The sequence below is a fragment of the Carassius gibelio genome, chromosome A19 (genome assembly GCF_023724105.1).
Source record: "Carassius gibelio isolate Cgi1373 ecotype wild population from Czech Republic chromosome A19, carGib1.2-hapl.c, whole genome shotgun sequence".
Lineage (NCBI taxonomy): Eukaryota > Metazoa > Chordata > Actinopteri > Cypriniformes > Cyprinidae > Carassius > Carassius gibelio.
The window spans coordinates 1,760,001-1,767,500 of record NC_068389.1 but is presented as its reverse complement, the minus strand read 5'-3'; the positions used below and the strand labels follow the sequence as shown (position 1 = coordinate 1,767,500).

Genomic DNA, 7,500 nt, shown 5'->3' with positions numbered 1-7,500 from the left:
CAAAATTATTATATACTAAGTGAAAAATTTCAAAATAGCTTAGAGTACCTGGCATTCCCAGGCGGTCTCCCATCCAGGCACTAACCAGGCCCAAACCTGCTTAGCTTCCGAGATCAGACAAGATCGGGCATAGCCAGGCTGGTATGGCCATAAGCGAAGACTGCTGCAAAGAGAAGGCTATTTAAAGATCAGCCAATCTACTCGCCAGTACATTATAAAAGTAGGAAAGAAACCCCAAAAGCTTAAAGCACCTGGTATTCCTAGGCGGTCTCTCATCCAAGTACTAACCTGGCCCAAACCTGCTTATATTCAGAGATCGGGCATTGACTCTATTTTTTGGCAAATTTATTATATACTAAGTGAAAAAATTCCAAAAGCTTAAAGCACCTGGTATTCCTTGGCGGTCTATCATTCAAGTACTAACCAGACCTTAACCTGCTAAGATTCAGAGATCGGGCATTGACTTCTTCTTTTTTTTTTTTTTTTTTGCAAGATTATTATATAATTCGTGAAAAATATCCAAAAATTTAAAGCACCTGGTATTCCCAGGCAGTCTCCCATCCATGTACTAACCTGGCCCAAACCTGCTTATATTCAGAGATCGGGCATTGACTCTATTTTTTGCCAAATTTATTATATACTAAGTGAAAAAATTCCAAAAGCTTAAAGCACCTGGTATTCCTTGGCGGTCTCTCATCCAAGTACTAACTAGACCTAAACCTGCTAAAATTCAGAGATCGGGCATTGACTCTTTTTTTTTTTTTTTTTTGCAAGATTATTATATAATTTGTGAAAAATATCCAAAAATTTAAAGCACCTGGTATTCCCAGGCAGTCTCCCATCCATGTACTAACCTGGCCCAAACCTGCTTATATTCAGAGATCGGGCATTGACTCTATTTTTTGCCAAATTTATTATATACTAAGTGAAAAAATTCCAAAAGCTTAAAGCACCTGGTATTCCTTGGCGGTCTCTCATCCAAGTACTAACCAGACCTAAACCTGCTAAGATTCAGAGATCGGGCATTGACTCTTTTTTTTTTTTTTTTTTTTTTTTTTTGCAAGATTATTATATAATTCGTGAAAAATATCCAAAAATTTAAAGCACCTGATATTCCCAGGCAGTCTCCCATCCATGTACTAACCTGGCGCAAACCTGCTTATATTCAGAGATCGGGCATTGACTCTATTTTTTGGCAAAATTATTATATACTAAGTGAAAAATTTCAAAAAAGCTTAGAGTACCTGGCATTCTCAGGCGGTCTCCCATCCAGGCACTAACCAGGCACAAACCTGCTTAGCTTCCGAGATCAGACAAGATCGGGCATAGCCAGGCTGGTATGGCCCTAAGCGAAGACTGCTGCAAAGAGAAGGCTATTTAAAGATCAGCCAATCTACTCGCCAGTACATTATAAAAGTAGGAAAGAAACCCCAAAAGCTTAAAGCACCTGGTATTCCTAGGCGGTCTCTCATCCAAGTACTAACCTGGCCCAAACCTGCTTTTGTTCAGAGATCGGGCATTGACTCTATTTTTTGCCAAATTTATTATATACTAAGTGAAAAAATTCCAAAAGCTTAAAGCACCTGGTATTCCTTGGCGGTCTATCATTCAAGTACTAACCAGACCTTAACCTGCTAAGATTCAGAGATCGGGCATTGACTTCTTCTTTTTTTTTTTTTTTGCAAGATTATTATATAATTCGTGAAAAATATCCAAAAATTTAAAGCACCTGGTATTCCCAGGCAGTCTCCCATCCATGTACTAACCTGGCCCAAACCTGCTTATATTCAGAGATCGGGCATTGACTCTATTTTTTGCCAAATTTATTATATACTAAGTGAAAAAATTCCAAAAGCTTTAAGCACCTGGTATTCCTAGGCGGTCTTTCAACCAAGTACTAACCAGACCTAAACCTGCTAAGATTCAGAGATCGGGCATTGACTCTATTTTTTTTTTTTTTTTGCAAGATTATTATATAATTTGTGAAAAATATCCAAAAATTTAAAGCACCTGGTATTCCCAGGCAGTCTCCCATCCATGTACTAACCTGGCCCAAACCTGCTTATATTCAGAGATCGGGCACTGACTCTATTTTTTGCCAAATTTATTATATACTAAGTGAAAAAATTCCAAAAGCTTAAAGCACCTGGTATTCCTTGGCGGTCTATCATTCAAGTACTAACCAGACCTTAACCTGCTAAGATTCAGAGATCGGGCATTGACTTCTTCTTCTGCACCTGATATTCCCAGGCAGTCTCCCATCCATGTACTAACCTGGCGCAAACCTGCTTATATTCAGAGATCGGGCATTGACTCTATTTTTTGGCAAAATTATTATATACTAAGTGAAAAATTTCAAAATAGCTTAGAGTACCTGGCATTCTCAGGCGGTCTCCCATCCAGGCACTAACCAGGCCCAAACCTGCTTAGCTTCCGAGATCAGACAAGATCGGGCATAGCCAGGCTGGTATGGCCATAAGCGAAGACTGCTGCAAAGAGAAGGCTATTTAAAGATCAGCCAATCTACTCGCCAGTACATTATAAAAGTAGGAAAGAAACCCCAAAAGCTTAAAGCACCTGGTATTCCCAGGCAGTCTCCCATCCATGTACTAACCTGGCCCAAACCTGCTTATATTCAGAGATCGGGCATTGACTCTATTTTTTGCCAAATTTATTATATACTAAGTGAAAAAATTCCAAAAGCTTAAAGCACCTGGTATTCCTTGGCGGTCTCTCATCCAAGTACTAACCAGACCTAAACCTGCTAAGATTCAGAGATCGGGCATTGACTCTTTTTTTTTTTTTTGCAAGATTATTATATAATTTGTGAAAAAAATCCAAAAATTTAAAGCACCTGGTATTCCCAGGCAGTCTCCCATCCATGTACTAACCTGGCCCAAACCTGCTTATATTCAGAGATCGGGCATTGACTCTATTTGTTGCCAAATTTATTATATACTAAGTGAAAAAATTCCAAAAGCTTAAAGCACCTGGTATTCCTTGGCGGTCTCTCATCCAAGTACTAACCAGACCTAAACCTGCTAAGATTCAGAGATCGGGCATTGACTCTTTTTTTTTTTTTTTTTTTTTTTTTTGCAAGATTATTATATAATTCGTGAAAAATATCCAAAAATTTAAAGCACCTGATATTCCCAGGCAGTCTCCCATCCATGTACTAACCTGGCGCAAACCTGCTTATATTCAGAGATCGGGCATTGACTCTATTTTTTGGCAAAATTATTATATAATAAGTGAAAAATTTCAAAAAAGCTTACAGTACCTGGTATTCCCAGGCGGTCTCCCATCCAGGCACTAACCAGGCCCAAACCTGCTTAGCTTACGAGATCAGACAAGATCGGGCATAGCCAGGCTGGTATGGCCATAAGCGAAGACTGCTGCAAAGAGAAGGCTATTTAAAGATCAGCCAATCTACTCGCCAGTACATTATAAAAGTAGGAAAGAAACCCCAAAAGCTTAAAGCACCTGGTATTCCTAGGCGGTCTCTCATCCAAGTACTAACCTGGCCCAAACCTGCTTATATTCAGAGATCGGGCATTGACTCTATTTTTTGCCAAATTTATTATATACTAAGTGAAAAAATTCCAAAAGCTTAAAGCACCTGGTATTCCTTGGCGGTCTATCATTCAAGTACTAACCAGACCTTAACCTGCTAAGATTCAGAGATCGGGCATTGATTTCTTCTTTTTTTTTTTTTTGCAAGATTATTATATAATTCGTGAAAAATATCCAAAAATTTAAAGCACCTGGTATTCCCAGGCAGTCTCCCATCCATGTACTAACCTGGCCCAAACCTGCTTATATTCAGAGATCGGACATTGACTCTATTTTTTGCCAAATTTATTATATACTAAGTGAAAAATTCCAAAAGCTTTAAGCACCTGGTATTCCTAGGCGGTCTTTCAACCAAGTACTAACCAGACCTAAACCTGCTAAGATTCAGAGATCGGGCATTGACTCTATTTTTTTTTTTTTTTTTTGCAAGATTATTATATAATTTGTGAAAAATATCCAAAAATTTAAAGCACCTGGCATTCCCAGGCAGTCTCCCATCCATGTACTAACCTGGCCCAAACCTGCTTATATTCAGAGATTGGGCACTGACTCTATTTTTTGCCAAATTTATTATATACTAAGTGAAAAAATTCCAAAAGCTTAAAGCACCTGGTATTCCTTGGCGGTCTCTCATCCAAGTACTAACCAGACCTAAACCTGCTAAGATTCAGAGATCGGGCATTGACTCTTTTTTTTTTTTTTTTTTTTTTTGCAAGATTATTATATAATTCGTGAAAAATATCCAAAAATTTAAAGCACCTGATATTCCCAGGCAGTCTCCCATCCATGTACTAACCTGGCGCAAACCTGCTTATATTCAGAGATCGGGCATTGACTCTATTTTTTGGCAAAATTATTATATACTAAGTGAAAAATTTCAAAATAGCTTAGAGTACCTGGCATTCCCAGGCGGTCTCCCATCCAGGCACTAACCAGGCCCAAACCTGCTTAGCTTCCGAGATCAGACAAGATCGGGCATAGCCAGGCTGGTATGGCCATAAGCGAAGACTGCTGCAAAGAGAAGGCTATTTAAAGATCAGCCAATCTACTCGCCAGTACATTATAAAAGTAGGAAAGAAACCCCAAAAGCTTAAAGCACCTGGTATTCCTAGGCGGTCTCTCATCCAAGTACTAACCTGGCCCAAACCTGCTTATATTCAGAGATCGGGCATTGACTCTATTTTTTGGCAAATTTATTATATACTAAGTGAAAAAATTCCAAAAGCTTAAAGCACCTGGTATTCCTTGGCGGTCTATCATTCAAGTACTAACCAGACCTTAACCTGCTAAGATTCAGAGATCGGGCATTGACTTCTTCTTTTTTTTTTTTTTTTTTGCAAGATTATTATATAATTCGTGAAAAATATCCAAAAATTTAAAGCACCTGGTATTCCCAGGCAGTCTCCCATCCATGTACTAACCTGGCCCAAACCTGCTTATATTCAGAGATCGGGCATTGACTCTATTTTTTGCCAAATTTATTATATACTAAGTGAAAAAATTCCAAAAGCTTAAAGCACCTGGTATTCCTTGGCGGTCTCTCATCCAAGTACTAACTAGACCTAAACCTGCTAAAATTCAGAGATCGGGCATTGACTCTTTTTTTTTTTTTTTTTTGCAAGATTATTATATAATTTGTGAAAAATATCCAAAAATTTAAAGCACCTGGTATTCCCAGGCAGTCTCCCATCCATGTACTAACCTGGCCCAAACCTGCTTATATTCAGAGATCGGGCATTGACTCTATTTTTTGCCAAATTTATTATATACTAAGTGAAAAAATTCCAAAAGCTTAAAGCACCTGGTATTCCTTGGCGGTCTCTCATCCAAGTACTAACCAGACCTAAACCTGCTAAGATTCAGAGATCGGGCATTGACTCTTTTTTTTTTTTTTTTTTTTTTTTTTTTGCAAGATTATTATATAATTCGTGAAAAATATCCAAAAATTTAAAGCACCTGATATTCCCAGGCAGTCTCCCATCCATGTACTAACCTGGCGCAAACCTGCTTATATTCAGAGATCGGGCATTGACTCTATTTTTTGGCAAAATTATTATATACTAAGTGAAAAATTTCAAAAAAGCTTAGAGTACCTGGCATTCTCAGGCGGTCTCCCATCCAGGCACTAACCAGGCACAAACCTGCTTAGCTTCCGAGATCAGACAAGATCGGGCATAGCCAGGCTGGTATGGCCCTAAGCGAAGACTGCTGCAAAGAGAAGGCTATTTAAAGATCAGCCAATCTACTCGCCAGTACATTATAAAAGTAGGAAAGAAACCCCAAAAGCTTAAAGCACCTGGTATTCCTAGGCGGTCTCTCATCCAAGTACTAACCTGGCCCAAACCTGCTTTTGTTCAGAGATCGGGCATTGACTCTATTTTTTGCCAAATTTATTATATACTAAGTGAAAAAATTCCAAAAGCTTAAAGCACCTGGTATTCCTTGGCGGTCTATCATTCAAGTACTAACCAGACCTTAACCTGCTAAGATTCAGAGATCGGGCATTGACTTCTTCTTTTTTTTTTTTTTTGCAAGATTATTATATAATTCGTGAAAAATATCCAAAAATTTAAAGCACCTGGTATTCCCAGGCAGTCTCCCATCCATGTACTAACCTGGCCCAAACCTGCTTATATTCAGAGATCGGGCATTGACTCTATTTTTTGCCAAATTTATTATATACTAAGTGAAAAAATTCCAAAAGCTTTAAGCACCTGGTATTCCTAGGCGGTCTTTCAACCAAGTACTAACCAGACCTAAACCTGCTAAGATTCAGAGATCGGGCATTGACTCTATTTTTTTTTTTTTTTTGCAAGATTATTATATAATTTGTGAAAAATATCCAAAAATTTAAAGCACCTGGTATTCCCAGGCAGTCTCCCATCCATGTACTAACCTGGCCCAAACCTGCTTATATTCAGAGATCGGGCACTGACTCTATTTTTTGCCAAATTTATTATATACTAAGTGAAAAAATTCCAAAAGCTTAAAGCACCTGGTATTCCTTGGCGGTCTATCATTCAAGTACTAACCAGACCTTAACCTGCTAAGATTCAGAGATCGGGCATTGACTTCTTCTTCTGCACCTGATATTCCCAGGCAGTCTCCCATCCATGTACTAACCTGGCGCAAACCTGCTTATATTCAGAGATCGGGCATTGACTCTATTTTTTGGCAAAATTATTATATACTAAGTGAAAAATTTCAAAATAGCTTAGAGTACCTGGCATTCTCAGGCGGTCTCCCATCCAGGCACTAACCAGGCCCAAACCTGCTTAGCTTCCGAGATCAGACAAGATCGGGCATAGCCAGGCTGGTATGGCCATAAGCGAAGACTGCTGCAAAGAGAAGGCTATTTAAAGATCAGCCAATCTACTCGCCAGTACATTATAAAAGTAGGAAAGAAACCCCAAAAGCTTAAAGCACCTGGTATTCCCAGGCAGTCTCCCATCCATGTACTAACCTGGCCCAAACCTGCTTATATTCAGAGATCGGGCATTGACTCTATTTTTTGCCAAATTTATTATATACTAAGTGAAAAAATTCCAAAAGCTTAAAGCACCTGGTATTCCTTGGCGGTCTCTCATCCAAGTACTAACCAGACCTAAACCTGCTAAGATTCAGAGATCGGGCATTGACTCTTTTTTTTTTTTTTGCAAGATTATTATATAATTTGTGAAAAAAATCCAAAAATTTAAAGCACCTGGTATTCCCAGGCAGTCTCCCATCCATGTACTAACCTGGCCCAAACCTGCTTATATTCAGAGATCGGGCATTGACTCTATTTGTTGCCAAATTTATTATATACTAAGTGAAAAAATTCCAAAAGCTTAAAGCACCTGGTATTCCTTGGCGGTCTCTCATCCAAGTACTAACCAGACCTAAACCTGCTAAGATTCAGAGATCGGGCATTGACTCTTTTTTTTT

The 7,500-nt window shown here is 38.7% G+C and overlaps 1 protein-coding gene and 7 pseudogenes across 1 annotated transcript in view; all 8 read right to left on the bottom strand.

Annotated features, from left to right (window-relative positions):
- Window positions 1-7,500, bottom strand: part of LOC127934946 (E3 SUMO-protein ligase ZBED1) — a 157,632-nt gene that overhangs the window by 11,063 nt on the left and 139,069 nt on the right. The gene's annotated exons all lie outside the window — the stretch shown is intronic.
- On the bottom strand, window positions 37-155 carry LOC127936016 (uncharacterized; annotated as a pseudogene).
- LOC127937051 (uncharacterized) lies at window positions 1,233-1,351 on the bottom strand (annotated as a pseudogene).
- On the bottom strand, window positions 2,363-2,481 carry LOC127936652 (uncharacterized; annotated as a pseudogene).
- LOC127937924 (uncharacterized) lies at window positions 3,269-3,387 on the bottom strand (annotated as a pseudogene).
- LOC127936015 (uncharacterized) lies at window positions 4,458-4,576 on the bottom strand (annotated as a pseudogene).
- LOC127937050 (uncharacterized) lies at window positions 5,655-5,773 on the bottom strand (annotated as a pseudogene).
- LOC127936651 (uncharacterized) lies at window positions 6,785-6,903 on the bottom strand (annotated as a pseudogene).